This window comes from Rattus norvegicus, chromosome 2 (genome assembly GCF_036323735.1).
Source record: "Rattus norvegicus strain BN/NHsdMcwi chromosome 2, GRCr8, whole genome shotgun sequence".
Classification (NCBI taxonomy): domain Eukaryota; kingdom Metazoa; phylum Chordata; class Mammalia; order Rodentia; family Muridae; genus Rattus; species Rattus norvegicus.
Window position 1 is genome coordinate 31,188,252 of NC_086020.1, and position 24,350 is coordinate 31,212,601.

Consider the following 24,350-nt stretch of genomic DNA (forward strand, 5'->3'; position numbering starts at 1 on the left):
AGCCCACAATGCTGTTGGTATCACAATAAGCTTGCATCTAACAGTCCCATCCAAATGATGTAACTGGGTAACTGCTCCAAGTCATGGTCTAGGACCCAGGCTCCTGCCATCTTGTGGCTCTGTAGCCTGCAACTTAGTTCCCAATTTACCTTTCCATTTCAGCCAGTTCGAGGGGAAAAAAGTCTGGAACACCATGGATTTTCAGGCTTGAGCATGGCCCCCATCTCTTCCACTCCCTTTCAGGTAGTAAGAATTCAGCACCAAGCTGTGGCTAGGAGGTATTTTAAAAGTGAGTGTCCAGGAAAAGGACAGAAGGTTTGATTGATTACGGGCTCCATGTCTGCCAGAAGCTCTCATCAAATCAGTACGGCCCACAGAACATCTAAGGAAGAGAAGGCATCACATAGCAACCCAAGTATAATCAAACTTGAAGAATATACTTTAAAAGAAAACACACCAAAATAACCTTGAGAACAAAGTCAAAAAATTGGTGACTCCTGCTGGAAATACTGGTTAAGCAGCCTCTTCTCACCTGCAAAGCTTTTAAAAGGTACACTCCCCTCTCCACTCCCCCATCCCTCTCACTCCAAGGGATAAAACTAATCTTGGCAGGGAAGCTACCTCTGAAAGAACAGAAGGTAACTAGTCACATTGTATCCACAATCAGGAAACAGGGGGCAATGAACGCCTCAATTTATGGGATACTGTGGGTCTTCCCACCTCAATTAACTTAATGTGGAAAATCCCTAATAGACACATCCATTCATTCCTGTTGTGATTATAAATCCTGAGATGTTGACAATCAAACTTAGCCATCACTTTAACTTACCAAAACCCCAACAAGGAGTAAAAGGAAGTTCGTCAGAGCCTACGGCTTTATAACTTACCTATCAGAAAGTAAGACAGTTCCCATCCCATAAACACCCTACTCCTTCTAAACCGAATGTTTAAACAGCAACCTCCTGATCATGTGGTGATCTTCACTATGGGTTTCTTCTGACTGTTCCAGAGGTTCCCAATTAGTTCCTTAAATGGAAATAATCTCATAATACTACACAAGACCCCTTCTCCTTGAAAACATTCTTCTACGACTAAGCTGACACACATCTTCAGGTCACACAGCTTGAATCTGAAACATCTCCTGGAAGAGACCCTCAGATGTTTAACCAGTTTTTTACTCCTTCAAGACTGTAGTTCCCAACCTTCTGCCGACATAAGGAAGGCACACAGAACCCCTTTGAGTCTACGTAAACAAACTCCCAACAATTACAGAAATTTAAGCATTCCTGTTGAAACCCTACAGGCTAAATTTTGTTGAGCACACAGTTGCTAAAAATGGAGACTTCCCTGTCAGGTTTTAAATATCTGTGGATAAGAGATTTAGGTGTTTTCTTGTTTATTTGTTTTGTTTTGTTTTTAAACAAAAGCAGAGAAAGAGAAAAAAAAAATCAAAGCACGTCATTGTAAAAAGTACCAGTCTATACAGCTGAGATGCATGGTTTCCATGGTTTTATTAAAGACCTCATATAAAAGAAATGTAAAAGTCTAAACAAGTGACTAATTTAGGAAATCTCAAGGAGAAATCTTTCTTTTTGAATCTAAACCGTTAAATCTTAAACAAACCAACATTTAAGTCTTGTGTAAGTTGGTCCTGTGTCAGACAGAGTGGTAACCCCTGTGAGCGGTATTTTGTGTCCATCATTCATTGCAGCCCAGTGGCTTACTCTTCCCTTCATCTTGCCTCAAAGGCCCCTACAGATGAAGAGTTACAGTGGAATCTGGCAAGGTACAGCCCTCCACCTCCCCTCCTCCCTCCCTCGACAACTGCCCGCCTGTCAATCCCTTTCCCAGGCTTCTTGAGCATCCTCCTAGTGAGGTTGTAGGCATTTTACACCAGTGCTCTGTGTAGACACTGTCTGCCCGAGACAGATGAGTATATAATGGAAAACTGAATTTAAGGCTAAAGTCGAGATTTCATGAAGTTATACTTTAAAACAATACAAATAGAAGCTGGAAGGATGGCTCAGTGGTTAAGAGCACCTGCTGCTCTTGCAGAGGACCCAGGTTGCATTCCCGCACCCACATGTTGGCTCACAACCATCTGTAACTCCCTATTCTCTCCTCTGTGGGCACCAAGCATATGCATGGTACACAGACATATACGCAAGTGAATACTTGCACGCATAAAGTAAACATTTTCAAGGATTTAAAAGTAAACACCTATAAACAGAACTGTAAGCCAGAAATACAAAATAGTTTAACAATAATGCTTAATTATTATTATTAAACAATAGTTTAACAAACAATGGTGCTTTGTGTTGGTCCTGGACCTCAGCAAACTAATCTATGGCCAAGATTAGCTATTTATTCATTGGCCAGCACTGGGTACCGACCCACACAATCCACACTGCACTTCGTGCATTTTCTACTCCTCCTGCTGCTACAATGAGGAAAGTGAGACTTGAAGCAAATTAGGTCACAGCTGGGATTCAAATTGAGGCCTATCTCCGTTCCTTACTTACTCCTATTTCAAGATTAAAGCTAGTCTGCGGATAGCTCCTGGGTATTTAAAGTCACCACCACCACCACCACCACCAAAAACAAGATTTCTGAAGAGTCTGGGGCTTTATTCTCTCAAGGTGACAAAAGTAGTCCAAATAATTTGGGAGAAATCGGCTACTTGCTATAATTTGGGTATCTTATCAGGGAAAGGAAATACCCGCCTCTCTAAAGCCAAAAAAAAAAAAAAAAAAAAAAAAAAAAAAAAACCACCAGCCCCACCCTCAGAACATGATCAGCCCTTAAATAAATAATAAACTTAACACACCTCACTGAAACAAGCTATGATACCATAAGGAAGAACTGAGAAATAAAGTCTTGTCTGAACACAGGAAGCCTCGAGATTCCCGTGGGATGGGAATTTCGCAGTCTTCATTTGGCAAATTATCCAAATGTAACACTGAGCCAGCACAGGTGAGCATTTCAGCCTGACAGCTTCCTGTGGGGGCAATCGTGCTCCCAAAGCTACAGACTTCCTTCTGTCCAGGGAACACGGTCTTGAAGACAAAGCCAGCACTACCCACAGACAGCATCTTCATGAGCAGGGAGGCACAATGAGCAGGGAGGCACAATGAGCAGGGCAGCCAATGAGCAGGGCAGCACAATGAGCAGGGCAGCACAATGAGCAGGGCAGCACAGATCATCATGCCCTAGCTGGCCACAACCCTCCATCAGACCTCAGCTTCATCATGCTGTCCTTCAAGGTTGACGTCTATTATAATCTCTGTTTGATAAATAAGGAAGCCAAAATAGGCTAAGATATCACCAAGAGAATCTGTCCAAGGCACTACAGCTTGTTAGGAGGCTGAGCCAGGAAGTCTCTGACATCTTGCGCCCAGTTCCTTAGAGAGACTGAGCTACGCAGGCTGGCGCTCTCACACGCTCTTCAAATCCCTGGAAGGATTCACTGGGAGGCCTCCCTCCGGATATAGTGACAGGCATGAGGTGCACCACAGATGTCTGCTATAACCTGATTTTTTTTTTTTTTTTTGCTCATCTTTATTCTTCTTGACTGGGCTGTGAGTTTTAAAGAACCTTCACGTATCAATGTTCACGTGTCTGTCTTGGGAAAACAACTCCACACACCTGTGGTCAACTATCCCACATCGTCGCCGTTGGTTTTGAACACCGAGGGGGTGGCAGAAAGGACAGCCACAGAAAGCAGCAGGACTGAAGGACATGCTCGAGTCTGGGCGATCCAGCAGCACCATCATCAGATGACCTTGCCAGGGTTCCCCAGGGGACCCTTCCTCTCCACCTGGCCACTGCTGTGCTCAGGACAGGCTACCACACAGTTCTCTGTGGCAGAAAGCGTTCCTTAACACCGTGGCCATCAGCCTCTCAATCGGGTTCACTCTAGGGAGTAAATTCAAGGAGGCCTTTAGTATATTATTTTCCTTACTCTTCCCAATAATTCTGATGTTATAGCTTTTCTAATGTTTTATTGGCCTTATTAAGTCCAGGCTAGTCTGAAATTCACTACATAGCTGAGGCTGCCCTGTACTTCTAATCCTGTCTCCCCCTCCCAAGTGGTAGGATTACAGGAGTGTGTCGTCCACGAGGGTTTGTGCCATGCTGGAGATTAAACCCAGAGCCTTGAGAAAGGGAAGCAAGCTCGTCACCACCCAGCATCACGCACAGTCCCTTGAAATATTGTTAACAAGTTAATCTTCAAAAGTAGGTTCAAGGTCGGCACTATTAAGGCAGAGGCAGGAGGGCACTGAGGCTAGCTAAAGCTATATAGTGAGAAAAGGGAGGGAGGGAGAGGGAAGGGGAGGGGAGGGGGAAGAGGAGGAGAAGAGAAGAGAAGAGAAGAAAAGAGATGTCTATCTAGCTATCATCTGACTTAAGAGAAAAACCAAATTTCAAGCTTGTAAAGCGAAAGAGTCTATCTGAAATCTGTCTAGGCACTGCAAAAAAAAAAAAAAAAAAAAAGGCTACCAATTGTGATACTGATTTAATCATCCTCTAGCCTGACCGTTTCCTTACTACGCTGGGATAAAACAAAGAGGTAATTATCTTAGAAATGAGAAACCTTTCTGGCAACAAGTGGCACTCTGTGCTGTTCTCAGTGCTGTCTCAGGGAAGGCAGAGAGGTACTTGGCAAACTGCCAGTAGGAGAAGCAGTTTGGGGTTAGGAGGACTGGTTGTGATGAGACAGGATTCAAGGGGAATTCAGCCAGGTCAATACTATGATGGCCGTCACTGATTATCAGAGAGAGTTCTGGGGTCAGGACACCCCAGCAGCATGGCAGGGAAAGGAGGAGGCCCAGCTAACCACTGCTGCTGCAGAAACCTGGAGATACTGAATGTGGAGAGCCCAGGCTGGCTCATCAAACACGATGCAGCTGTCCAGACTGAGCTGTGCCCCTTCAGGACAGCCTATGGTCAGGGAAGGTGGCGGTGGCCTTTCTTCCTGCACTGAGAAAAAGCAGTGTGGCGTTCTGCTCAGTTAGGGGCACCACATGCTAACAATGTTAGGGGATCAATTAGGGGGCGCCGTTCTAATGTTAGGAGAGTATGCATGGTGACAATCCTCCAAGCCACACTTTGAGGCTGGGGTTCCTGCTGGCACAGAGACACTTGCAGGAGTATATGAAAGCTCTTGGCAAACTTTTGAGGGAATCCATCCAGGACAGAGCAGAGAAATCACACAACATCTTGGGAGTCAGAACTGAAACAAAAGGAGAATTATTTGCAGTGGGGGAATCGAAGCTATTAAAATCATTAACATGTGCTTTAGTTTGCTTTCTGCTGCTGTAACAAACATCATAACCAAAAGCAACTTAAGGAGGAAAGGGTTTATTTGAGCTATACTTCATTGTCACAATCCATCATGGAGACAAGCCAGGCACCCAGGCAGAAACCATGCAGGAATGCTGCTGACTGGCTCATTCTCTGGCTCATGTTTAGCTAGTTACAGCCCAGGCCCACCGGGTTACAGGTGGTGCTACCCACAGTGGCATGGCCCTCCCACATCAATCATCAACCAAGATGGCCTCTCCTAGACAGGCGTAACTGGACTTCTGGCTACATTGTGGGTTCCTATTCCTACCACCTTTGTCCACCCCAATGCCTCCCAACCCCCCAACATTAGGTAGGAAAGAAAGAAGGCTAGAGAGGAAAGGGGGGGCTTTGATATTGTTAGACTACTCCTGCTGATTGAGAGCATTGAATTCCTTGGGGAAATTTTGATCTTTGCTGTCAGCAAACAGCAAGAGTAACAGCATGGCAACCTGCAGCAGGAAGGACAGTAGCAGCGATGGGGTGGGGGTTGAGGGTCCATGGTGACAGTGGCAGCAGCAAAGGCAGAAGCAGCCACCGCACCTCGCTTGCAGCTCTCGAATTTATAGACCCTCTCAAGAGTCCCCAGAACCCTAAAAGTTGTACATTTGCAAGAATTATCTGCAGCTGGCAAAATCAGGCCCTGCTAGAGCATGAGGCAAATCATGGCCAGTGGCCGAGGACAATCTGAAGCAGCCCCATATCCCACATCTGGGCTTAAATAAACAAAACTATATTCACATAACATTTCTATGTTTTTAAAAGAAACCAAAATTCTCACTACAGACATGGGTGCAGGCCAATCTGATTGAGGCAATTTTTCAATGGAAGCTCCCCCTTCCAAGGTGGCTCTAGCTTATGTCAAATTGACAATAAAAACAAAAATATGAACAATAAAATCTATTTTGTAATAACGACAACTGTCCAAACATGGACACTTCCTTACCATTAGCCAGACTTAAAGGAGCATAAATAACATCTTTTCCTCTTGTCAGAGGGAATTCATGCACACAGGAGTCCCGGATGAAGGGGACGTTGTCCCATGTTGAACAAGAATGCCTTTCTGTTGGGGACCCAAGAAAGTTCAAACTGTAAGTGGTCACAGTAGATCTTTTCACAACTTCTCTTAATTCTAACCAAGGAGACAAATGACTCATACAGATCACTCTAATTTTTTTCTTTATTTTTCCAAAAAAGATTTTCCTGTCTTCGTAGACCTGGTTTTGGGGGGAAGTTCTTCCCGCAATCTAACTCAATTTCTCCTTCCCAGTTATACCGATCCACACGGTTACTCTTCTGTAATTGTGATGAACGCCAAGACCAAAAACAACTTGTCTAAGAAAGAATTTATGTTGGCTCATTCAGTCACTCACTTATTCATTCATTCACTCATTCATCCATTCACTCACTCATTCACTTATTCATTCATTCACTCACTCATTCATTCACTCACTCATTCATTCACTCACTCATCCATTCATTCACTCACTCATTCATTCATTCACTCATTCACTCATTCATTCACTCACTCATTCATTCATTCACTCACTCACTCATTCATTCACTTATTCATTCATTCACTCATTCACTCATTCATTCACTCACTCATTCATTCACTCATTCATTCATTCACTCACTCATTCATTCATTCACTCATTCATTCACTCACTCATTCATTCATTCACTCACTCACTCATTCATTCACTCATTCATTCACTCACTCATTCATTCACTCATTCACTCATTCATTCACTCATTCACTCACTCACTCATTCATTCACTCACTCACTCATTCATTCATTCACTCATTCACTCACTCGCTCATTCATTCATTCACTCATTCACTCACTCGCTCATTCATTCATTCACTCACTCATTCATTCATTTCTATGACCATCACACTGAGGAAGCCCCGAGCATCATGTATGGCCGCAGAAGCAGGGAACTGAAAGCACAAATCTTCAAATATTGCAGTAATGCGCTTCCTTCAACATGGCCACACCACCTAATCTTCCCAACACTGACCAACTGAAAGGCAAGTACTCAGATGCCCACAGCTATGGGAGAGATTTCTCATTCAAACCACCACAACGAGCCAAGGACCCAGGGTTCAATTCCCAGCACCCACATGGTGGCTCAAAACCATCTGTCATGCAATTCTAAAGGATCTGACCCCCTTTCGGCACCAGTCACACACCTAAGATACAGGCGGGCATGTAGGAAAAACATCCATCCATACAAAACAATTTGGTAATTTTAAAAAAAATTTAAAAATAAAAAAACTTGCACCATACTCTGATGAACTGGGTTGTTGGGGGTTTTTTTTGTTTGTTTGTTTTGTTTTTTTGGGTTTTTTTTTTGGTAGATTCCAAAAACAATTGTTTTTATTTTTATTCTTTAGAACTTAAAAACCACGAATCTCCCAAATCTCTGAATGCCAAATGTCCTTCAGAATACTTAGACCCATCATGAGACGGCTCTGCATACTTTTACTTTGAGTGCAAACACTGACTCCTTGGTACAAGAGTTCTCCTTTTATTTTCAGACCCAGATGTCTGCCTCCTTGCAGAGAGAACAAGGCAGGGACTTAATGTACTTAGATTAAACCACTCAAAATGGAGAGCAAACAACCAGGGGCTGTAGGCATACAGAACAGTCTTAAAAGGCTGGTGACGTTACTTGGTTCTGTAATGCCTAGTTTACTTAAAAAGGCTCCAAACAACAGCTTCAACACGACACGTCCTTGTCTCATTTCTAAAGAAACTGTAAAAGCTGCCGACATGCAGCCACTTTGAAACATGCTCGACATAGAATTCTTGCTGGCTCACTTCCTGGTGACCTCCACTGAGCTTGGCAAATCAATCATGCACCATGCTGCTACACATGCACACCAAACTAACCTGCCAGTGAGGTGAGTGAGCAGATCCGTTTCCATTAGCCCCCCCTCATTTCCCACTGAGCTCCAGACTCTCTTTAAATGCTTTTCCAAAAGAAAAAAACAGTGAAAATCGAGGGCTGGAGAGATGCCTCAATGGTGAAGAGTACTGGCAGCTCTTCCAGAAGACCAGAGGTTCCATTCCCAGCACCCACATAGTAGTTAACAACATCTGTAATACAGTTATAGGGGGTCTGACAACCTCTACACACACAATATACAGACATGTTCTGCCTAGAACATTCATTCATATAAAATGATTAAATAATTTTAAAATAAAAATAAAAACCACATCAAGTTCTAATCAACTGAACTGTAGATGTTTTTAGATTTAAAAAAATGAGGGGCTGGGGATTTAGCTCAGTGGTAGAGCGCTTACCTAGGAAGCGCAAGGCCCTGGGTTCGGTCCCCAGCTCCGAAAAAAAGAACCAAAAAAAAAATGATATTGTATGTGGGTGGGTGTAAGGACTTGTGGATATAACTGTAGGTACCATGGAAGCTAGAAAATGGCATCCAACCCCCTGAAGTGATTGTGAGCCTTCCCCATACATTGACCCTGGTGTGATGGGATTGGAACTCAGGTCCTGTTGGAAGAGCAGTCTGCTATCTTAACTGCTGAGCATCCTCAGTCCCTATAATCAACTATTTTAAAAGGTAACAAAAGCTGCAACAGTTATAGCTTGGTTTTAGGTAATATGTATCCATAAATCAGATAGCAAACTAGTATCTATATAATTTGAGAACTACATGAGTCTATATGGCTAATCATACCTGGTGGACAGGAAATCCATAGTCTAGAATGTTCAAAGAAACTTCAATTTTTCCCTAGAGGAAACATATCACATCTCATCACACAGGCACAGACATAGACACACACACACACACACACACACACACACACACACACACACACACACTTTTCAGCTTTAAACTGAGGACCTTGCCTTTTCAAACAAGCTCACTCTTGAGGGGGGAAGAAGCACATACCGGGTGGAACACGCCTTATCAGTAACACCATGATGTGCTATGTGTCTTGAAGTTGAAAACCAGGAGAAGAAAGCGTTCCCGAGAATCCAAAATGGCAGCTGTGTCTTTACATTCTCAGGTGCTTTCTCTGTTCTTCCTTGCCTCACAAATCCTGTCAGGCGGTCCTTTATAGAATCGTCAAAACACACTTCCTGCATGACCACTTTAAACCAGATATGAAGAACCGCAGTCAGTTTCCCCGATATCTACAAACTGTACTTCAGGAGAGACTGCTCTTGAAACAGCAATTCCGTGTAGATTTTAAAAGAAAACAATTGCCAGCTATTAGCTGATTTTTTTTATGACAACCTCCAACCTTCATTTTACTTTTAAAGAAACGAATTCTCTCATACCGATATAGAATATTTTTTATACTCACCGTGCTAAGAACCGTTAACAGCTATCGCGGTTATTCAAGTAGAGAAAATGATGCGTGGTAGATCAACGCTCTCTACTACTACCCATGGGCTCACAACTAAAGCATACGTCTGACAAGACAACGGGACATATTAACCTTAACTGACCTAAAGCTCTCCCCTGACAGACAGCTGTAGAAACACAACTGGGCTCATGCAAGAGCCCAGGATGCCAAGCCCCTACAGAAATGGCTCCTCTTTCTGCCATTGCTTCCTGAGCTTCTTATCATTAAACTTAGATTCGAGTAGTGTGAAGACATTGACAATTATATTTAATGACATAGAACACTTATATGATGGATAATATATCAGAAAAGCAGGTAAACAGCAACTGTTTCTGTTTTATTAGAATACAACTAAATGAAAATAAAAGTGTGTGCGATTAACATTTCTTTAAAGCAGTCGTTCCTAATCTGTGGGTCACGACCACCAGAAAACACGTAGCTCTGATGGTTTTAGGAACTCCGAGCCACAAGTTTATTTTTGTTGCTCCTTCGTAGCTGTAACTTTGCTATTGAGCAGTAGCTCAGTTCCTAAGACCATCAGAAATAGGTGTTTCCCAAACGGGTGTGGCTAATAGGTTAAGGACCACCACATTAAAGGATTCATCATAATTTTCTATTTTTCTACATTTCTGGACTGTCTATCACATTTATAATTAGACGAACAATAAGCTCACAAAAGGATAAAATAAATATATCAGGTGTCCTTTTAAGTTTTGGCTTTACTTTATATGTGTGCATGTTTTCTATCATGGATGCATGTGCACCAGAAGAGGGCATATTATTCTCTGGAACTGGAGTAACAGATGTGTTCGACCCACCACGCGAGTGCTAGGAGTTCATCCTGGGTCTTTAACCAGGGCAACAAATGATCTTCGCTGATGAACCATCTCTCCAGCCCCTAGCAGACGACTTTCAGGAACTACAGACGGGTCTTAGAACATAGCACACTGCATCTATAAGCATTTACTTAGGTTTGGACCAGTGGTTCTCAACCTTCCTCATGCTGTGACCACTTAATACGGTCTCTCATGTTGGAGTGACCCCAACCATAAAATTATTTCATCACTACTTCATAACTCTAACCTGGCTACTGTTATGAATCCCAATATCAACATCTGGTACTTCCAATGGTCTTAAGTGACCCCTGGGAAAGGGTATTTTGACCCCTCAAGGGGGGTTGCGACCCACAGGTTGCAAACTACTAGCACAAAGCACTGTGTGAGCTTAGATTAGCATAGCGGTCATGGCTGCTCTAATCACAGTCACCAGCACATGCAGACATTCCCAGGATTCTCCAGTGACTAAATAGCACCTGCCCCCCGGAATCCCTAGAAGCAGAACACTAAAGTACGTATTCTTACTTGATTTCTATGGAGAGAGTGAAACAGTAGCCCAGACAGGTACAGGAAAAATGACTGGGCAGCAACTGCGTAATCCCTTCAGGGATCCTGAGGGCATGTCCAGCTTCCTTAGATCAGCCCGTGCATCTCCGACCCACTACACTGTTAAAGGTAAGATTTGGATGACTATACGATATGTGATTCCGCTGACAGGACATCGGGAAAGTGCCTTTTGGTTTTTATAACTATCGAGAAGCAAACAGATCAACAGTGGTGGGGCTGGGGTGGGAAAAAGAGTGGCCCTGACACTTGGGGATGACAGATAAACTGTACACCTGATGCTAGTGCTGGCCATGGGATAGCGAGTGTTTTCCAAAAACCACAGGACATAAACTAAAAGAGCAAACTGTATTATGTTTAAGTTGTACCCTAGTGAATTTGCCTTTTACAAAAATAATCGACCTTTAAAACCAAAGGTATGTTCCCGTCTATATTATGTAGGCTCTATGAAATTCTTTTCAAGAATATTCCTTGAGGAAGAGCTGGGAGGTTGTGTGTTTAAAACTTACGTGAATATTACCTAGTAGGCATAGGACTGTGAAGGAAGGAGACACAGAAACGAGGATGTTGTTGTTTTTGTTGCTGTTTGTTTTGTTGTTGTTGTTTTGTTTTGTTTTGTTTGTTTGTTTGTTTATTGTGTGTGTGTGTAGCCCTGGCTGCGCTCAAAAATCCACCTGCCTCTGCCTCCTGAGTGCTGGGATTAAAGGCGTGCACCACTACACCCGGCAGATATGAGGATTTTTTTCAATAGAGATGTGTACATTACATGGGTTGTGCTGGACCTCTGTAAGCCACTGGTTGCCGTGAGCGATTTCATGGAGTTAGAGAGGAGGCTCTGAAGCTGAGGAGCAATGGCTGAAGATGTTAGCTGTCAGCCCCCAGGTGCAAAGTCCCAACAGAAGCCAGAGCTCCAGACACACGAACTGCCAGTTCCTCTCTCCTCTGCTCAAGCATTTCTGTGTCAACTTGCACGTGATAATGCTCTGACGCTATAATACAGTTCCTCATGCTGTACTGGACCCCAGCCATATTTTCATTGCTACTTCATAACTGTAATTTTGCTACTGTTCTGGATCGTGATGTAAAACTGTGTTTTCCAATGGTCTGTGGTGACCCCTGTGAAAGGGTCATTTGACTCCCAAAGGGGTCACGACCCACAGGTCCTAGCTGGATCTGGGAACAAGGAACTTTGCATTGACCTATACTGGGCGTGTGTGCCTGCATGCGTTCGTGCGTGCGTGCGTGCATAAGTGATTCTCTCCGTTTCTTCTTTTCACTTGAAAGCACACACAAGGGGGCTATAATTGAATCTTTGCCAATTATAAAGTCATACTGAGATCACAGATGTGCAAACTAGTTTGTATAAAGCAAGAATGTGTTTTTCTAAAGAAACATTCTTTTTCCTCCAAATGGAGAGTATGGGACTTGTTTTCTATGGAGAGCAGGAAAGAGTAGCCCAGACAGGTGCATGAAAAGTGACTGGGAGGCAATTGCATAATCCCCTCAGACTGAAGGAATTGCCCAGCTTCCTCTGCTCAGCGTGCAGACTACAGATACCATACAATAGAAGAAAGGCTACCTAGCAAGTCAATACCCTTGAAAGAGAGCACTCCAGCAATTAAGATATTGAATTCTTTTTAAGGCTTTAAGACTCTTTCCAGTCCAGCTGGTCAGAGTGCCATGAACCCATAATCTCAACATTGGGAGGTAGAAGCAGGTAGACAGGAGCTAAAGGCTAGCCTTGGCTAAACACAAAGGTCAGGTGCTACTATTTGAAACCTGGTCTCCAAAACCAAGTCATGCCAAAGAAAATGAGGTAGGGGGAGGGGGAAGACATGGAGGGAGGTGGAAGCAGGGAGGGATGGAGGGACACTTAAGTTTGAAAGTGGAAAGTCAGGCATACTATTCTCATTTACTTATTAAACTGGGTTACCTGGAGCTGGGGGAGGAATGGCTCAGTTGGTAAAGTGCTTGGTGAGGACCTGAACTCAGATACAAACGAAAACCTGGGTGTCCCTGAGCCTGCAATCCCAGCACCAGGTCCATGACCTGCTAGCCAGCCACTCTAGCTAAGCTGGTGGTCTCTGGGTTCAGGGAGAAAACCTGCCTCAGAAAAATAAGGTGAGTGTGACTGGCGAAGACACCCACCAACCTCGAGCTCCATGTGTGTTTGTACACACACACACACACACACACACACACACACACACACACACACAATAAAAAAATGCAAAGTAGAATTTAAACAAAACCAACCAGATCACCAAAGAATGGCCACCTTGAAACTTGGCCTTATTTGCCAATATTTATAAGTCAAGATACATGCTGCCACACATGTCACATGTTCACAGCTTGGACATCTTCATGTCCCCTGAAATTCTGAATAACGATCTATCAAAAATTAGACATTTATCTGTTTGCTTCCAGACAGAGTTTTCCAGAGGTCAAACTGGTAAGTACCATGAAAAGCACTTGTAACTTTATATTAGTAACCAAATGTCCAACAATACGTAGGCGTAGGAAAATTCACAACCATTTCTTCATGTTCTACTCAAAGCAAAGAAAGTTTCCCTAAAAGATAAAGCATAGAAAAACTGTGTGTGTGTGTGTGTGTGTGTAGGTATGTATGTGTATATATGCATATGCATGTGTGTATTTATGTGGGCATGTATATGGGTATGTATGTGGGTATGACATATGTGTGCACATGCATGCTTGTGTGTATATGTATGTGTGTATGTATGTATGTGTGTATGTGTATATGTGTGTAGGTATGTATGTGTATATATGCATATGCATGTGTGTATTTATGTGGGCATGTATGTGGATGTGTATGTGGGTATGTATATGCAGACATGTGTGTGTGCACATGCATGCTTGTGTGTATGTATGTATGTGTGTATGTGTATATGTGTGCAGGTATGTATGTGTATATATGCATACGCGTGTGTGTATTTATATGGGCATGTGTGTGGGTATGTATGTGGGTATGTATATGCAGACATGTGTGTGCACATGCATGCTTGTGTGTGTGTGTGTGTGTGTGTGTGTGTGTGTGTGTGTGTGTGTGTGTGTGTGTGTGAAGAAAGAGGCAAACGTTAATGCAGACATTCATTTGGGCTACAAATCAAAGGAGCTGGGGTGCTTCCCTTCAGTCTACTCAGACAACCACTTTTTCTTTTGTCCTATGATCCTTAGTCCCAAGATATCACATAAGCAGCTGCTAACACATGCCTTTTATATTCTCTGGGCCGAGAGTTCAAGACCAGAGGCAAATATGAAGCCAGCCTTGGCTAAATGACACATGCCTTAAAGAGGAAAAAAAAATCATACCTAACATCCTGAGTAAGTCAGAATTAAATAAAAGGCTTACATACAAACAGCCAAGAGGTATCATGGCAGGTTGTGGAAACACAAGAACACCCTTTATCTTTCTTCCCCTCACCCTTCCTTCTAGAGAGGTTTTGTTATGTAGTCACAAGCACGGGGTCTACTGTAGAAACAAGCTTTGATGGTCCTGAGGCTGCATAGGTCAGTTGTGTGCACAAACTGCTGATGAATTATTTGTCAATTAGTAGTGAACAGGCTCGAAAGACGCTATCCGACAGGCGCTCGGATATAATGATGCAACATCAGGCTGTGTGCCTCAGACTACAGAGGGTTGCCCAGGTTAAGACAAGCTCAGCCCCAGCTCAGGAACCACAGGAACCACGGCCAAACCTTGCCATACCAAGACCATCTCTGACAGAAAGACAGATGGATGGAATCACAATTCCAAAGCAGTTCTCAAGCAAAGTTTGACAACTATTAACTGTATAGGCAAAGAATTATAAATAAGTAAATAAGCTACTAATCAAAATAATCACAGTAAGAAATTCTTTCAGTGGGGGAGATTTTGCCAACCAGGGTTACCCATACAATGTTGATCCAGCCCAAAAAATCCAGACATAAGTGGAGGAGGCACCCTTTAGGCCCCATCCCTTCATCAGGAGTTGTTGGTAGCTGGCAGCTACAAAAGGAGGAATAATCATTTATTCATTTGATTGACTGATTGATTGATTCGTTGATTCATTGATTGGTTGGTTGTGGCCAGTAGAAGATTTCCCAGGTTCCAAAGGATGGTCCCACACTCCTATTATACAGATGGAGCTAATTTCATCTAATGTAATTCGATCTAACGGTCACCACAAATACCTACCATCACCAGGCAACAAAGGACATTCATTAAGTCCGGGCAGGAGAGAAGGAGAACATGACGGCAGATGTTAAGATTCTTCTCTGCCCATAGTTACAGGTTATTATGACCATTTTTAAGGAATGGGTGTGTACAGAATTTTGTGCTGTCTAGATGAGCAAATTATATCTTATCAATTGGATCAGAGGATAGTGTGTGGTGTGTTCTTTCATGGGGCGACTTAATTAGGTTCAAGAGAATGTATGGGGGAGGGAGGCACCAAGCCTGCCACGGAATTGGGATGTGCATGCCTGGTGCGGTGGCGACCCCCCAAGGAAGCTGTGAGTGAGGGCAGGGCAGCCTGACAGGGTGCCACTCATGGACTGCCCAGATCAGAGAGAACCCAGGAGAGAAAGTGCAGAATGGTAAGCGCGGGAACTGTTCCGCCATTTTTTATTTTTACCGAAACAAGGAGAGGGCCATGTTTCAGGGAATTTGGGTAGGCTTGGAGAGGAGAAACTGGAGACAGGTATGGCTGTGTTTCATGATCTACATGCACAGAAGTCTCAATAATAAACAAAATTTACATTGTCTTTTAAAAAAGAAGAATTTAGCTTGATAAGCTAAATTCAGACTCATTTTTTTAAAGATTAATTTATATATTACATATAAGTACAGAGGGCATCAGATCTTATTACTGATGGTTATGAGCCACCATGTGGTTGCTGGGATTTGAACTCAGGACCTATTGGAAGAGCAGAGCAGTCAGTGCTCTTTTTTTTTTTTTTTTTTTTTGGTTCTTTTTTTTTTCGGAGCTGGGGATTGAACCCAGGGCCTTGCGCTTCCTAGGCAAGCACTCTACCACTGAGCTAAATCCCCAACCCCTGCAGTCAGTGCTCTTAACCACTGAGCCATCTCTCCAGCCCCAATTCAGACTCATTTTACGCAAAGGCCTCAACAGTGTACCAAGAAAGAGTACTTCTGGGAAGAAACTAGCTCTGAAGTCCCTGGCTGGTAGGGCATCCCCAGGTTCTGTGGGGTCCAGGTCCTCCCTCCTTGCAAACTCAATGCAATCTGTGGACCACGTCTCCATAGCCAGGGTCTCCCCAGCCCACAGGAGGGTCGATATATATTAGGAGCAACTCAGGAAAGCGTAGCAGTGAGAAGTCCAACCTGTGTCCACAGGGGCCTGGCCTGGAAATGCATACCATGCAACCCCCATGGACACCAGAGCAGGGACACCTCAGAAGTAGCCCTGGGGTTTTCCTGATCCCTCAAGTCCAGCCCTAAAGAGGGAGAAATGCAGACTCGGCAGTCTCCTGCTCTCCAGATCCCCAGAACACAATAGAGAGAACACTAAGTCTCACATTTCCATTTAAAAAGGCCAAAGAAATCTGCAAATAGACCCATTGCAGATAGAGCTGGTACTGACACTGGCCCTCGAAGGCTCTTGGGAGCTACAGCATCAGTAAAGTGACAGCAGACAGTGCTGTGGTGGCTAAGCAATCTGTTTTGTTTGCTGACAACTTCGAGAGACGTCCTTATACACACACTTCTGTGAGAAGCAGTCAGCGAGCGCGGAGAAGTCTAAACTGGAAATCTGACTCTGGGACTCAACTACAAAGAACCCTTCTCACCTATCTCTCTCCAAGTCTCGAAAGGAGCTGTTCCTGTCCAGTTCCACCCATGCCCTTAATCTCTGTCAGGTTAGACCAGCAGCTCTTAACCTTCCTAATGTGGCCTCTGTGTAATACAGTTCCTTAAGTGCCAGTCTGTGTACCAGAGGCTATCTGCGGAGATCTCTGGCCCAGCCAGGTGGGAGGGTTCAAACGAAGGGGAAAGGACATGAGCAGGGAGGGGAAGTACCTCCAACGCCATCTCCTGTTGCTGTTGCTCTGAGACGCTGCACTGGCTACGCTGAGCTCGGAGTACAGGGGAGCTTCTGGTGGTGGAAGCTTTGGGAGAGCATTCTCTTCCCAGTCAGTGTTACAGCTCTTGCGCTAGATGCTCTCAGACGATGGAGCAATCCTCATATACCTTTACTCCTCCTAGATAGGAGCTTACATACAGTTTTGGGGTAGGCGAGGTCTGACAGGAGGTGCTTCCTATCGGCTTGGTCTGAGATGTTAGGGATGCTTTATCCACATGCGGAGGGGCTTAGGGGGTGCTGCCCCTCCATGACTGATGGCCACAATTCTCTCTATGGAAGGCTGTGGCTATGTGACAGGGGCCTGGTGCTGGGAGCAGGCAAAGCTCCTACCATCCCTTGAGGGTCGCCGGGGCTTCAAGCCTTAATTTGACCTGACTAGGCTCCATTCATGGTCCACCGCCCCACACTTACGTTGTTCCCCAACCATAAAATTATTTTCATTGCTCCTTCATAACTGTAATTAATTTTCTACTGTTATGAATCGTAACGTAAATATCTGTGTTTTCCTGTGGCCTTTCGGGGTTGCAACTCACAGGTTGATAATCACTGGGTTAGACCTCCAAGCCCCTATTCGACTTCCTCCTCTTCCACATGTAAACACCTTGCCTAACCCACCTCGTCCTTGCGAAATTATCTCTAAAGCCTCAAGTGACGCTCTTAGAAAAGGGTGTTTGTGGGCTTTTTTAAAAAAACTCTTTATAACTCTGATTTCCTAAGGTCACTGCCATATTCTAAGAGATTAAGGTCACATTAACCCTTATGTGTCTCACAACACATTTATTTTCATTTTAACCGTTTTCCTATGAAGCAATGAGGGCCTGAAGTTCGGATTGATGCCCACTTTTCAGCCCGTACTTTCCCCGCTGCACAATATTCTGTGGCCTCGCCGTTTTAATAAGTTACGCATTTAGTACTTCAGAAAATAATCCTCAGGTGCTATCTTCTTCCTAAAGGAGACTAGGTATGTCCCAAGTCCTGGAAGCCCTTCTTTGGATCCTGACTGCCAACATGGTCAGGTTAAACAACAGGGACCCATTGAGGGTAACATAGAAACAGAGATTCCCATGTTCAGCCCCTCCTTCCCCATTCATACAGACACCATCCAGGAAAGGAGCACAGAAAGGAGACAAACACAGGAGTGGCTGAGTGTTTTATTAACTGAATGCATAAACAAAACCTGAAGGAACTGTTTCTGCGCCTACATCAGACCATCAATATCAGAGTAGACTCCTTTTGCTATCACTGGCTTCCCAGTGGTCAGGGGAATCAAGAACCCCAAATCGTGCTTAGAAAAACATGAAGAAACTACCTGGCTTCTTGCTTGAGCATAGCAACAGGAGATCTATAATGCCAGTGATTAATAAACAGAGAACAAGTTCCATCCCCATAAAGACCATTTTCCCTGTTGCAGTGTCACTTCCATGACTGATGGCCACAACCCTTTGCCACTTCTCACTGCTAAAGGAATAAGCTCACTCACAAGTCTCATAACTTCATGACTTCTCGTTCCTACTTCAAGTCCAGGAAACCGTGAACTCTCTTCTTTCTATATTTCTCCCACCTACAACATCTGGCACGCGGCAGTCAATAAAGCTGTAGGGCGTGATGGACAGTCAACAAAAATGGAACGCAACAGGTTCTTCTCCCTTGTCATTAGAGTATACACAGCCTGAGCTATGACACCATCCTAGTATTTCCCAAACATTATATTGATGTACTGTAAAGAGATTAGCCAGCAAGGCCTATAAGGAAGACTGGGACGACAGCCACAACACCAAGAGCAAAAATAAGGGATCGACCAATATGAACTGTTTGGAAGCAGATTCTCCAAGAGAGAATAAAGGTAAGAAAAGGAAGAAAGAAAGACAGGGTAAGGCTTGGGCCAGGCTTCCACAACAAGAGCAAAGCAAACACACACACACTGATCTGGTTTGTCAGGGTGGCAGTGGGCTTATATGGACAAGCTGTCACTGGAAGCTGTAATTATGGAGTTGTGCAGTCTAGGGTCTAATTAACAGACCTGAGCATTCACCAAGGGGAGGGTTTTTCTAAATCTATCCTTGCTCCTCTGTTTCAATGCTTTAAGCTCACCAAGTACTCAAGTAAGGAACGAGTTCTTTGCTAAGTGTGCAAATAGGTCAGGCCAGCAATAGCAACCTTCTTCCTTTTTTTCTCCTTCCAACGCTGGGCTTGGAACCAGGGGTACTACGCATGCTAAGCCCAGTATCGCCAAGCTATGTCCCCAGCCCCATAAATGTTACTTTTATAGTGAGAAACAAGCAGAAACAGTAAGTTCAGGAAGAATAGAGGACTTTAGTCCAAAGTTTCACAGCCTAAACGTGAACCTCCTCAGACTCAGAACTCACAGAAACTTTACTTAATATTTAGCTTAACTAAGTACTTCTAGGCCAAATTCAATAAGCCGAGACAAACATTTCCCCCAAGGACTCCTTCGAATGACCTTAATCTCTGAGCACTGATATGAACATGGACAACCTAGAAAAACACACACTAAGAAGTCTGAAGAATGTCACTAAGAACTGTGGCATCTGGGGTTGGCCCTGTAAGAGAGACGTGGTGTTTCCATAACAAGCAAACAGCAACAAACACAAGCTGTTCTGCTGGCCACCTGAGGCTCTCCCTGGGGCCACAGTGCTGTCCAGCAAACACAGCTTGAGCAGGATGCCACTGAAGTGGACCTTATTTCAGCAGCCTTATCTGCACCCAAATTTGCTCAAGTCAAAATAACAGCCCAATATGGCTGTGCTGTGCAAAGTCATACACAGAAGAATAATAAGGGACTCTGGTTCAAATCCAGGCCCCTGCATCAACAATGTGGTTAGCTCTCCATACTCAGACTCTATAGACCCAACACAATATCAGATGAAAAATATTCAGAAAGAAAATGTGTCTGCAGCAAACGTGGATAGACTTTCCTCTTGTCCTTATTCTCTAAACGATGTAACTATTTCCGTAGCATTTACATTAGGGATTACGCGTAGATGATTTAAAGCATGTGGTGGGTGCTGGGCGTGTGATGCATTTTACATCACATCAGGAAGGCAGAAGCCGTACATAGGATCTCGAGTTTCAGATCAGCCTAATTTACAGTAAGTCCAAGACAGCCCGGGATACAAAGCAAGACTCTTGTCTCCAAAAGAACAGAGGGATAAGGTAGAGTGTTTGCCTACCATGCACAAGGCCATGGGCTCATGGCCCAGCATGAGAGCGTAAAGATAGATGGATGGATGGATAGGTAGGTAGGCAGATGGACGGACGGATGACAGATGGACAGACGGACAGATTGATTGTATCTCTGCAGATACCACACACTGCTATGTAACATGACTAGAACACTTACAGATTTTGGTAGCTGAGGGGGTCTCTGGACCAATCTTTTCAATTAACGAGGGAGAAATTGTCATAAGCAGTAATTCTCAGGTAATGCATTATTACTTTAGGAAACAAATTAACGGTTAGGATTAATTTAGGAAATAATGATATTTGGTGGATGGTAGCTTGTTAGTTAAAGAGGAAAAAAAAATTACTCCCCGAGAAGGTTTTACCTTCTGTGGTAGTTTGCATGAGAACAGCCCTCATAGACTCATGTTTGACTCCTTGGTGCTCGGTGGGTGGAACGGTTTGGGAAGGATTAAGAGGTGTGGCCTTGTTAGAAGAGGTGTATCATTGAAGTGGGCTTTGTGGTTTCAAGACACATTTCTTGAATTAGTTTTTTTTCTGCCTCTTACTTGCAGATCAAGATATAATCTCTTAGATATTTATGCCACCATGTCTTGTCCCTGCTAATCATGGACTCTAATCCTCTGAAACACTAAGACCAATTAAATACTTTCTCTTATAAGTTGTCTCCTTGGTCCTGGTGTCCTACCACAGCAATAAAAAAGTAACTAAGACAACTTCTTAAGGACAAGTGAATCAAATTCAGGTTGGTCTTTATTCCAAAAGATCATGCAGTTTAGAGGAGACAAGATCCTCCTCTTAAGACAAAACTGAAAGCAACCCCCATTGTAGGGCACTTACTGTGCTACAGGAGGGGACATCCCTCAAGTACAAGATGAAGAACTCTTATGGGAACATACCACCTCTCCATCACACAAAAAGTAAAATTTCTTTACAATGTTAGCATAATTTTTTTTCCGGATCCAAAAACACCAGAACAACTTTCTTTGAAAATCCGAAGCCCTGTATCTAAGGGTTAATTATTAGAGGCTCCAAGGATGGCCTGATAATCCAAATATCAGCTTATTGTGACCTGCTGCCCTTGGGACCTGCTGTTTAATGTGCTGGGTATCCGAATGTATAAGAATGTGCTGCGGTCTTCAGTCGAAATCCACCTTTACAGTAAGGATTCGTCTAAACATCACTGAACCTGTGATAAATTAACAGTAAGAGAAACCTGATGGCGTTGTGAACCTTTGCCTTGGGGAGTTTTTGTTTCGTTTCTCTTTTGTCTGAAAGGCATCCAAACTGCCTTCCTATCTGAGGGACTCACCCATTGTGAGTAAGTGAGTCCTGGTGGCAAGAGAGACCCTACCTCACAATGGACGTTTCCTCCCTCGCTCCCTGGAAGTCATGTGACCGAGGCTCAGCTGTCCCTTCCCAGGCTGTGATTGAATAGAATGACACAAAGACGGAATCCTTAGAGACCATTCACAGGAGTTGCAGGAAGCCATGGGAGGGAGTCAGCCAAGCACCTCAGCCACTGGGCCAGCTCTGGGGCAACTCTGACCGGTGCAGACTCCAAACTACGGTTCCTACGGCAGGACCTTGCAATGTTCCTGCCTCTGTTCTCGGCCAGGGCTTCCCAGCCCTCTTCCATCTACACTATGTCCTGCCTTAACAGAGTTCTATTATCGCTTACAGTAAGGGGTGTGACTCACCGGAGGGGAGAAGTGTTTTCCATCCGAGCCATAAGGAGTTAATAACTCAGGGAGTAGCCACTTAGTATAAAGGACAGTAATAAAGTTCTCCACGCAAACACCGCATGGTCTGAGAAGTTTTACTTTCTTTTAACACTAGCTTGTGATGAGGAAGAGCATGCAGTTCAAATATTACTCTATGAAATTAATCTCTGACGATGGAAAAAAATCGAAACAAAGTTTACTTTCGGGGAGTAGGAAGACAGGGAAGGGCAGGGAAAGAGGCTGGGAGTGCTGGAGGAGCTCTGAATTTTCATCAGGACCAAGGTGGCCTGCAAGTACCCATTTGCAAAGATATAAGGCGGGGATCCACGTACATCTAATAATCGAATGCATATAATTTATCTAATCAAAACACACACACACACACACACACACACACACACGTGGAAACATAAACAAACCAACATGAAGGAGTAAAGTCAGATGTTGATGTCTACATGACGGCGTGGGACATCACGCACACGGCAGTCATGGTTGGCACTGTCGTCCCCTTTGAGCTTGGACTTTCCCAGACATTCTAGCCCGAGGCCAGATAGTTCCAGCGGACACATGTCAGCGCACGGCACTCTTCGGGGATGGGTATAAGATCGATTTTGGTTCCACAGCCATTTTTCACACCTTCGGCTTCTTCATCCACCTTGGTGGTCCCAACACGGCTGCTGGAGCTCCGCCATCTCCAAGTCACCATCTCCCAACATGCAAGCTTGGCAACTGAATCCTCTGCCATGCAAATCCTCTTGTTTCCTTTCTTTGCAAACGGCCTCAATCATCTATCTCCCTAGTTGATCTTAGAGATAATGATAATGGCACTGTGTGCCCTCTGCTGACCCAAGCCCTGACATGACCAACTACTAACCTTTACCCTCCTTATCCCTGGGAGGAAACTGAGGACCCAAACAGACCCTTCGATGCTGGAAGACAGCTTGACCCAGGTCTCCCAAGTCAATCGTCCTATTTACAGCTATCCAAGGCTGGGACGCCCTCTCCTCTTCCTTCATTTTCCCTGACGATGGACCAATGAACTAATAATTTCTGTTTAAAGGCATCCATTACCTTTTATATTGTCTCCCCCTCTCCCACTCCCTTCCTCTTCTTCTTACAGCCAAACATGACTCATGACAAGTAACAGAACAAGGCTTCTTCCTTCCCCAAGAGCTCTTCATTAATCTCTATTCCCTCCTTCCAGACAAGAGCAGAAAATATTTAGCTCACCGTGAAAAGTCCATGGTGACTTTATACAAAATACACACTCAGGACAGGCAATCCTGGCTGACGCCCAAAATGAAATGTTTCCAGTTTTCAGCCTTCTGAGCGGTAAAGCTTCCCACATGCCTTATGACCTCATCTTGGATAGCTCCATTAGAAACTTCTACCTGTTCAGACCTGCAGCCAACAGACTGGAAAGATCCTGGTAACCCATTTCCTCTCCTTGTGCTGTCTACCACAATCTGTCCCTGCAGAGTCCACCATTCAAAACTCCCAAGAGGCAAAGTTAAGTTGTGTCAGTAAGAAAACCATCTCTATTCGGATCTAACACTTTGTCCTGGACCCTCAATACCAAGCCACAGTCAGAAAACAAGAGGAAAGAAGTGAAGTTGGAGGTGAGAGGGGAGGTGGATATAAGGAAAACAAAAATTGCTTTAAAATGTTGATGCAAAAACAAGCCAGAGATGCCAATAGTCCCAGGCCCTGATACAATTTTGATAGGAAGGTTTTCTTTTTCACAATTAGAATAATGGCAATATTATCAAATGCAATCATAAACATACACTCTCTACCCTAGAAATTAATTGATTCCTTTAGGGTTATTACATTTCCTCCATCCACAAATGAACGAGAAAGGGGATATAATTATATGTGGGGATACTACAAGAAATGGTAAATAAAGAAATGCCTCTTTTACCAATGATCATTGTGTTTATATTTCGATAATTATTTTCAACTGAGCAATACACAAAATAATGGTATCCATGCTCAGAACAGAGTTATAGTGTTGTACAACCCACTGACTGCCGTCTGAGTGGCTGGAACTGATCTTTGGTTGGCTTGGGCAATGAGTTGGGCCTCCTGAGAGAGAGAAGGGGAAAGAAAGCCACCCATGCACTAGGTTATGAGCCTGGAATGTAAGCAGGGGAAGCATGCCTCTGCCCGGGTAGCTGCTGTGTGTGGACTCTTCTG

General features: G+C 44.0%; 1 protein-coding gene across 5 annotated transcripts in view; it reads right to left on the bottom strand.

Moving 5' to 3' along the window:
- Arhgef28 (Rho guanine nucleotide exchange factor 28) overlaps nucleotides 1-24,350 on the bottom strand; it is a 296,466-nt gene that overhangs the window by 189,960 nt on the left and 82,156 nt on the right. Inside the window, exon 1 of one of the 5 annotated variants that reach the window (XM_063282028.1) lies at nucleotides 150-380. The exons of the other annotated variants lie outside the window; for them this stretch is intronic. The gene's annotated coding sequence lies outside the window, so the exon portion shown is untranslated. Of the gene's footprint in view, nucleotides 1-149; nucleotides 381-24,350 lie in introns of those variants that run through there. 5 annotated transcript variants of the gene reach the window in all.